Source organism: Pinus tabuliformis, chromosome 7 (assembly GCF_031772625.1).
Source record: "Pinus tabuliformis cultivar Carrire ecotype Pingquan chromosome 7, CPIR1, whole genome shotgun sequence".
Classification (NCBI taxonomy): Eukaryota; Viridiplantae; Streptophyta; class Pinopsida; order Pinales; family Pinaceae; genus Pinus; species Pinus tabuliformis.
Genome location: NC_142293.1, coordinates 201,708,862 through 201,719,277, shown reverse-complemented (window position 1 = coordinate 201,719,277; position 10,416 = coordinate 201,708,862). Strand labels below are relative to the sequence as shown.

Genomic DNA, 10,416 nt, shown 5'->3' with positions numbered 1-10,416 from the left:
TAATAACCTTAGTTACCTCAAAGTATTTTCTATCCCAAATTTTCCGATTCCGTTAATCCCAAATTACTTTAAACAAAACTATGTCAAATACTCAAATCACTAAAGTTAAAACCACTTCTTCAAACATAATATAGATATCCAAAATATGACATAATATGTATTTCCTGTCATAATCTGCATCAAAAATTTAATACCGGCAATGATTTAATTTAATTCTCCTTTTAACGAAGATGGTTCGTTTTATAACAAAAAATTGAAAGCTTATTTAGCCAATTCAACATCTTCTTACAACGAATCTGCCCTGTGATTGTCTGTATGTTTAGTTATTTCCTTTCACATTACTCAGAAACTGCCCCAGTTTGTCATTTATCAGGGTTAAAGTTCAACTTTAAATCTCTGCAATCAATATCAATAATATTACTTATGTGATCTGTAAACCATAACTATGTTACTTAGTGATCTGTAATCAGTAACTGTATTATGAAGCATCATTGTTCCACTGCTTGATATATAGCAGTTTGTCCGCGACATTTTGCGCCTTCTGAAAGAGCTACACAGTCCACTAACTCCTTTCCCGTGGCTTTAGAAGAGCCCGTTGCTCTACTGCTTCTGCTTTTACCAAACCCTAACCCTTGAGCCCAGAGAGTGCCAAAACACAGTGATTTATGATGTTATTTCTGACTTACTTGTCATTTTGAAGCAAATTATTCAGAGAAGAAAAATTGTCCAGAGTGTGCAATTACATTGATAAACCCACCAACATCATCTTCCTTAGCAGAAGAAACAATCTTCATCCCTCAAGATTGAAAGGAAGTGAGTGCAGTTGAGGAGGCAGCAGGGGATCCAATTCAATTCGATCCAAGTGAGGCAAAGGCTTTTTCTTCTTGGACCTGCAAGGAAATTTCAACAATTTTCAATGGAAAAAATCAATAAAATAGAAGATGAAACATTAGGCTGGAATCAAATAAAAATAAAGGCACGCATACGCCCTATCGGTTGAGTAGAGCCAAAAAGGACAGAGAAGAGGCGTCGAACGAGACGATGATGAGGCGGCCTTCAAATCATTCAAATTTCTTCTGCATAATTTGGTAATTCGCCTTACAAAACCCAAACAATACCTTTGCAACTTTTACCTTTTGCTCTACAATTGATGCAGACACCTGCACGGTTAAGATGAATCTACCTAGAAACTAAACAGAATGCCGGTGTGAATCCATAAACTTTGTGAGTTCTAACCTCCAAAAAAACTCGAAATCCCATCTCAAACAAGGCAAGTGGACTCACAGACAAAAGAAACATACAATTTTTATAGTTAGTTTAGACGCCGATGGAAGGGTGAAAGGCTTCGAATCTTTTCCACTGCAAGGAGATGACGCCTTCGCTACAGTAAAAAATCTCTAGCTGTGGCTACAACTTTTGTAATGGACGGGGCTCATGATGTGACCTCATAAGCTTTCTTCAAGAATGTTGTTTATACAAGAAATAGAGTGAATCAAAAAGAAAAGAAAAAAAAAGACCCTAAAGACAATCATACACCAAGAAAATCCTACATTGGCATTTACAACAGGGGTGGTGGCGCAGATGGTTAGCGCGTAGGTCTCATAGCTAATCTGAGAAATCCTGAGGTCGAGAGTTCGAGCCTCTCTCACCCCATATCCCCTTTTGCCTACTGGATGGAGTATTGAACTCCATTAAATTTCTTTATTGTAACACGTTAAATTTCGGAAGGTCGAGAGTTCGAGCCTCTCTCACCCCATATGCCCTTTTGCCTACTGGACGAAGTATTAAACTTCATTAAAATTTCTTTATTCTCACTTGTAAAACTTCTGGACGAAGTATTAAACTTCATTAAAATTTCTTTATTGTCACTTGTAAAACTTCTGAATGCAGTGATCTATGTACGCCAAACAGTTTGTGCGAGAAATCGTGAGGTCGAGAGTTCGAGCCTCTCTCACCCCATAGCCCCTTTTTCCTACCGGACGGAGTATGGAACTCCGTTAAATTTTCTTTATTGTCACTTGTACAATTTCTGAATGCAGTTCTCTATGAACGCCAAACAGTTTGTGTGGCGCATTCTTCGAAAAATGTTAATGAACCGGCGGTGTTGCTCCTCAGATTTCTGTGCTGTTATGATTATGCTCATTATGGAAAATTACAAACATGAACTCAATCTTGGAAACTTCCGAACATAGTGAAGAGTTCTATCCCCTTCAGCAGCAGGAATCGAACATGCACGGGAAGCGCATTTAAAATGATTAACGAACGTTAAAAATTGTACGAATCGTCCACAGCAGGATTCGAACCTGCGCGGGTATAGCCCATCAGATTTCAAGTCTATTTATTTAACCACTCGGACATATGAACGTTAATAGTCAAATGATCTTGTAATATTCCCAGAGTTTATTACAACCAGAGTATACTAAAATCTATTTCTTCTTTACATGCCTTTGTTCACCTTATTTCAGTTTTATCATTTATCATTTATATTTATAATGACAACAAAGAAAATCCAACTTAATTAATTGTTGTTGTAATGTTTAAAGAAGGTTATGTTGAATAGATAGTTATAATGGAAGTATGTATATAATTTAGGGTGTTTTTAATTAAAAAAAATATATATTTGAAATAGTAAATTATTTTTTTATATGGGATGATTAGAAGAGTGAGCTTGAGTGACCAAGCCTAGCATGCTCCCACCTCATAACGTGTTACTTTCCTCGGCTATGCATGATCAACATGTTTGGTGTTTGGTCTTTAGGAGCTACCATAATGATACATCTCTTCCATTGAATCTTTTTTATGAGGGTTTATATCTAGGGTTGGATTATTGCAAACACTAACTTCATTCTTAGATGGTTTGTAGTTAAGTATGTAATGTTGAAGGTTTCTATGAGGCAATGGAGTAATTCAATAAGCATCATGACAATACAAAAATATTATTTTGTATCCGATACAGTTCTAAATTGTGAATATTTCCTACATCTTGAGCTATTGGTGAGCATACTTTGTACTCTGCATCTCGTCTAGTCAACTTCTATTAGCATTAGAGAAATTTTGAAGTCTAAAATGGTCCTCAAAATAAAAATGTACAACCAAAATCAAACTTATAAAAAAAATAGGATTCAAGATGATAACGTCAATCATGGGGTGATTCACATTTTTTGGAGTAAAAAAGTAAAAAGATTAAAAAATAAAAAAATAAAAATACTATTTTTTCAACTCGTATTTTCAACTTGTCTCCCTATGGTTTTACTCAAATTTTGAGTAGGAGCACTCGTTGGATGCAAAATTTAATTTCTCATCCAAGGAGTACCCATGTTGTAAACTTTTGATGGACCCTGCTACATGAAAAATGAGAAATACATGAAAAATGTGATTGCAATTATGTTTTTTCATGTATTTCTCATTTTTCATGTAACAGGGTCCACCAAAAATATGCAACATTAGTACTCTTTGGATGAGGAATTAAATTCTACATTTGGTGAGTGCTCCTGCTTAAAATTTGAGTCAAACAGTAGGGAGATAAGTTGAAAGTACGAGTTGAAAAAATAGTTTTTCTTTTTTTCCCTCTAAAATTTGATGACGTAATATAAACTTATTTTATTATTTCCACTATTATTTTATAATATTCCTTAGGAAGCCCATTTTAGACCTCAAAATTTCTCTAATGAAATCTTTGTTTTTTGGTTGAATTCGTCTCCACCCCCATTGCAGCTTGAGCTTATCCAAGGATAGTAGGCTAGTTTCATTGGCTTTGCAATGGGTTATCATGGTGCACTAGACAACTCGTTGCCACAAAGGTAGAGATGACAGAGGTGAAGGGGATTGGGGCCGTGGAATCAACGTGTGCTTTTGATGAGCAAACCCTGAACGAAATTAAAATAAGTTGAAGGATGTGGAAGAGGATTTTGTGGTGGAGTGGGCATACATGTCAGATTTTGAGGTAACAATGTGCCTAATAGCTTGCATTACATGTAGACAACTGAGCCAATACCTACACACAATGTAACTCTATTAGAGAATGAAGACACTCTTAAGCAGAGTCTTGTTGGACAAAACGATGCTAAGAATGAAATCTCGATGGTGTTGGATGATGTGGTTGTGTCATTGTAGGATATTGATAAATGACTTGTGAGCTCGGAGGCTGAGGAAGCTACATTTCCTAGTCCTAACAGCTCTCACCAAGCTAAGCAAGTTGTGATTAAGGTTGATACATCTCTTTCCACCTAGTTTCTATGTTTGTGCTCCTTGTAGTGACTCTACTTTTTATTTGTCGTCGATTAGGTAGCTAGGATCTAGTTCTAGTTAATGATTTGGGTAAACATAGAATCCAATTTTTGAATTCAACTACTACTTATCATATGCCCTGGCAATTCCTATGGCTCAAGTTTCATCTTTATTTAAGTTTGTCAATACTATGGACAAAGGTCTTCGACTCTTCTCTAGGTTGGTTTCCAAGTGGCAAATTGAGAAGGAGCCATAGCTAATGGATATATATACACAAGGGCTTCACTAGGGGTGCAATATCATACCACGTGTGTTCATATAATTTGGGGAAAAATGACAAAATATATTGAGCATATAATAGGGGGTAAAGGGTTTTTATATTGGCAGGTATAAAAAATGGAGCCCAAAGTTAATAAAAAAATATAAAGGGGTATAAAAAATGTTAATGATAAAATGGATACCTAAAATATCTAGTGAAAGTAGGGGTTTTTTAAACCGGGAAGGTGTATTTGGTTCGTATTGGTAGGGGTTAAATAATGTGATTTTGAGAGGTATTTTCCAACATGTAGTGAAATTAAGGGTATTGTTTAGTATGTCACGAAAGCATGTGATATGCCAGAGGCTTATTGAGTGAAGCCCCCGTGTATATGTAACTTCTCAGAATGAATGAATATAAGTTTTAATAGAATCTCTAAGGCCTTTGAAATGATCAAGAAATGACAAAAGGAGGTGAAAGAGACAAGCTAGAAACTATAATAAACAACTCATCCCTCTTACCTATTGAGGGCTTACAACAATCATAAATCACAAGACAACGTAGAACATAATTTAGTATCATTTGAGCCATAATGGATTAGCAAAGTATTATAGGATTCTTTATATGAATGTACTACTTTTATGCACACTAGTTCATTTGGAATGATAGTGATGAAGAAAATAAGTTTTACTTCACTAAGCTTACCTAAACAAGAGGTAACCACAATTTCAATAAAGAATGAAAGAGAGAAATTATAATGTGTTCTTCTTCATGAACCTTGAAGTGTTGAATGGATAAGAAACAAGAGGATGCTAGCTACATGAATCATGCACAAATGACAAGAAAACAAGCTTTTTTATTCTACAACTAACAAATCCCTAGATCTTTGTAACACCCCTTGATGACTCTACTATTGTGAACATAGTAGTGAAGGCCACACTAGTGTGGAGACAACCACAACTAGTCAAAACATATATTAATAATTAATATTAATTAATGCAACTAAAAGTTGTACTATCTTACGAATCTTTAGTCTGAGAGAAAATTTCTAAGTTCCACTCATTGCCCTAAAATGTTGCATCTTTATCCACTAAAGAATATCCTATGTAACTATTAATCATGTTTTCAAACACTCGAAGAAATACATAATTGAAGCTTAACCTTAATTATTAAACATCATAATTAATTAAATTTCTTCTTAATTAATTCTGTTTAATTAATTAAAATTATGGGAAATCATAATTAATTATAGTTTTAATTAATTATAATAATATGAAAATTATTAATCCATTTAATTAGTTAAAGGTAAATATGAATCATGACAACTGAATTTATTGTGGAGGCAACGTATGTTGTCATGAATTTCAATAAATATTAATGAATTAAAAATTAATAATGATTGTGGAATTACCCAATCATCATTTTATCTCCTTGCCATGGTCGGAACTCTTGTCCTAAGCCTCTAGTATGTAATTCTGATTAATTAAAAAGAAAGAAAAAAAATCATATTTCTTTTGTGCATCTGTTAACATGACCCAACTCTCTTAATCGTATTTCTAGTTGTGTGATGGTTGTTTTTGAGTTATCTAATGACAAGTTTATTGAGTGGTTCTTATTGCTACTCTTCATAACTACCAAAATTCAAAATTGGTTTAAAGAATACCTAAAGGAGATATTGTGATTAATCTGTCCACATAATTAGTGTACCATTATTCTTAAGAAAACATGATTTGTTGTTGATCACAACTAAAAGATCATAAATGGCAACCATAACTAAACAATATAGATGGGTGAACATATATTCCGTGAAATAATTATTTATCCTAGGAAAGAATATAAGAAGCATTTCTCTAGGAAAAATTAGTCATGTTGTTGTACATAGAGTGAGAATGATTTTTATAATTGTATGCATCTTTTCATTTGCTTATGTATTGGACAAAGATGTTGGGTGAGATGTTGACTTCCTAGATGGCCTCGGTTAACTACTTCAGATACATTTAGACTTTGTTGCAAATATTTTACGAAGGCTTTTAAATAATAATGGGAGAAGCCCTTGTCCATGGGTCTTGGATAGATAGTGATTGGGTGTTATGTTGAGGTACTCCTTGATGTGAAGTCACTATTCAATTCCCTACCCCAATCTGGGTGAAATATTGGGCATGATGAAGATATAGTTCTGTCAAGCTTACAAAAAAAATTACATTACATAAAAGCTTCCTTAGTGTAGCTTCCCTCATTCCATTTTCTATATAAAAATTTAATCGAAACAAATTTCTTTCCCATAAACACCCTCACTTCCTAGTCATTTAGGATTCCAGGCTTGTTCAAATCAACGTTGCCAATTAAATTGTTAGACGAACAAGTCTTGCTTTGATGGTGTATATAGGAGGTACATTACATCACAAGTGTCGGTGCACTTGTTAGGTCTTCATTTAGCAAATAAATTCTTATGCTGGACTCTAAACCCAATTAATATTGTTCAACCTTTCAATTAATGGGGGCATTTGGGTCAAGTGTGGGGTGGCATGTAATATGCTATTGTTTATAAGAAACATGTACTTATGCCAAATATGATGATCTTGAACACCTCAAACTCAACGTTGTCTTTCGAATTTATATATATTATACTAAAATGATCTTGGGTGTTGCTTCATATCAGGTCTGATATTTCAAATTTATCTTACCTGTCAAATAGAAATTGATGACAGTGATTTGATTTCTGTGCATGTGATTTTACATTTTATGTAGATTCGTGAGTGTCAATTTTTTTTGTTGTTATATCCAAAGTTTGTATAACAATTGGGAGGTAGGCTTGAAAATAGTCATCCTTAAAAGTAGAAAGAACAATGACTCACTAGTCTAGCTCTAGTGCACCAAAAATATATGAAGGTTCACGTAATTCTTAGAAACCACTACTTCCTAGAAATGAGGCTCCAAATAAAAAGTTATGTAAATGGGGAAGGGACAACACTTAAAAAAGGATATGAGGAATAATATGACAAATATGATGAACCCAATATATTAAGTAATCAATCTCTTAAAAAATATGTAATTATAAAACTTAAATTTTACATCCTTGCATGTCATCTTAGCCATGTTTAGTTATTTATAATTGTTTATTACACATATACAAATATTCATAAAAAATGAGAAATACTTTTTCAAAACATTTAAAAATGCAATCTACAATCAACCACATCTCTTTTATTTACTAATGGTGAAGGTTATTTTTTCTATTCCCCGGTGGATGTGTAAGTTTCCTAGTTAAATTTGATCCTTTCTATTCGCTACAAAAACGAAATTCCAAACTCCACACTCTCTTGCACTCCAAGACTAGGTTTGCTTTGTAGCACAACTCTTGGTTGAGAACACAATTCCTCAATTGGCTACTTAACCCACGCTTTGAGTTTGAGCCCAATCACTATCGAAATCTACACTATGTGCGCCATAGCCTAAACCGCAAACCTAGGTAGCAAAATAATAGAAAAAAGAAAACATAAAAGTTATACAAGACAATGTTACATTGTGGGTCCACCGGACTTGATCAACGGTGGAAGGTTTATGCAAAGATCAACGGTCTTCATCTCATCGGGTCGCAAACTTTGACCCCAACCTCGACTAGCCTGGAACACAATGGACCTCTGCTTATGGAGCCAACTCTTTCGTGCTTGCCTTGTCTATTATTGTTGTAAATGGTACATAAATGCGTTGTCCATGTATGGCTGGAATCTTATTTGGAATGGGATGACCTACCCTTCCCTTTCTTCGCCTTTCTAGCTAAGGCACAATTCTCCTCATCATCGTGCTTGGATGAGGATCCATCCCTGGTTTTTTGTCGAATCTCTTCTTGTACCAAGTCAAACCACAATTGCTCCCACTCTAGTAGCTTCTCCCTCCCATTAGTTGTGTCAGCTCTTGGGAAGCCCTAAAAGTGCTAGACTCACCAGATTGTCTTCAAAAACTATAACACTGACACTTTCAAGCTCATCCCGACATTGGGTGAACTTGGTCAAGTGCTTTGGTATTGTGTCACCATTCTCCATCTTGATCTTTCTCAGCTTATCCTTCAATTCCAGCTTCATGTGGTCATTGATGTTTTGAAACAGGTATGTCAAGGCCTTCCACATTGCAAATGGAGTTTCCTTACCGTGGAGGTTCGAGCCAATATGATCTCAAACTCCTTCTAGGATAATCATTATCACCTTTTCCACACACTTTCACCACTATGCTAGATCCTAAGCATCAATTGTATTAGGAATGTCTTTGTCTATGAATTCCTTAAGCTAGTTGTCTTCCAACACTACCTCCATCATGTCCTTCTAAGTAATATTATTCAAACTACCCTCAAGGGCATATTCTAGTCTTAATTCGTAGAACGACATCTTGTTGGCTTTGAATTATGATACTACAAATTAGATTTCTCCTGCAAAAGACAAACTAGTATTCTCCTCTTCTATAGTGATTTCTGCTTTGATACCATGTAGAAAATTCGTGTAGATTCAAACTGAAGATTGTAATATGCTAAAACAATTGGCTTGAATCTACTCTACTCATCAGTGGAAACAATAAATGATCAATGAAATCATGAAGCATAAAAGAGAGAATTCAATCACACATAACACAATAATTTTCTGGGGAAAGCCACAACTAAAAACCCCTACTATATGTATATTGCATTAATCATAAAATATGAGAAGATTACAATGTTTTTCTCAAGCCTGAGAAACCTCTGTGCTATCTCTATCTATCTCACTACTTCCCAGACAAGTTCAAGCCAATACTTAGCCAATTTTGTTGTTTTCCATGCTGTTATTTCCTTGCGCAGTTTCCTAGGGAATTAGTCCATATTTAACTGGGAAATTCCACAAATATGAAATGTGCAATCCTCATAGGCCTTCCTCTGATTGCATGCACAACCTATACAATTCGGATGATTATATAACTGATAGTACATTGTCCTTGAACTCCAATCTCAACTGGGTCTTTCTCTGATCTGACATGCGTGAGTTAATTATGAGTGAATCTTCAGTTTATTGGTTGATCAATGGTGGTTACACCCCACTACTAAAGGTTACACCTCACTACTAGATCCCCCACTAATTCCTCCATCATTTCGAACTAGTTTAATGGACTTTAACTCAATTAAACTGAATTAAATAATTACAACTCAAAATGAACTCAATCAGTGCTCCTAAAAAGTAGGAGACACTCTACATGACTCAAGTTAGACCATCAACTTGAATTAACTGAGCCAACTATCGAAACCTAATCATGGGGATTGGTTGAACACTTGTAAATAATGTAAATAGTAAATAATGGAAAATGAAGAGTCATCGAGAGGTGAAACCCAAGAGTCACTCCCTCATGTATATAACCATGAGTAATGTTAATGAATAAACATAATTCATTTGAGGAGTTACCTCTTGGTCTGACATGGTATCAGAGCCAACTTCATTTTTGGCTTCTCTCTACCATTGTAACTCCCTTTTGCCTATTTTGTAGAATTGAGACCTCTACCATTGTAGAACACCTTCTGCTTGGAGCATTGAAGTGTGTCAAATTATGTGTGTCGGAGGTGTTGTGCTGGAGGTTGAATGCGGTTGAATGATGTGCATTGAAACCTGAACTGCACACCATTTGGCCCATTACCAATCCGCTCCACCATGCATTATATCTCGTGCTTCACTGTGCAGGCCCATTACCAACCCACTACACTATGCATTATATCTTTGCTCCGCTTGGTCATATATAATACATTTCCTCCCTCATATCCACATCGCTTGTTCGTTAACACCTCGCTCATTTTTTAATTGTTGCATTTTTTAATTACTATTGTGGTATTATATAACACAGTCAGCCCTCTCTTGCATAGTCAGCCCTCCCTCCCTCCATTGCACAGTCAGCCCTCCCTCTATGCAATGTCTCAATCCTCT

At 35.2% G+C, this 10,416-nt stretch overlaps 1 non-coding gene across 1 annotated transcript; it reads left to right on the top strand.

Moving 5' to 3' along the window:
* Positions 1 to 1,566: 1,566 nt before the first annotated feature.
* TRNAM-CAU (transfer RNA methionine (anticodon CAU)) lies at positions 1,567 to 1,653 on the top strand. Its single transcript is given in 2 exon segments — positions 1,567 to 1,604; positions 1,618 to 1,653. It is a non-coding gene; the product is annotated as a tRNA-Met (tRNA).
* The last annotated feature ends 8,763 nt before the right edge of the window (positions 1,654 to 10,416 follow it).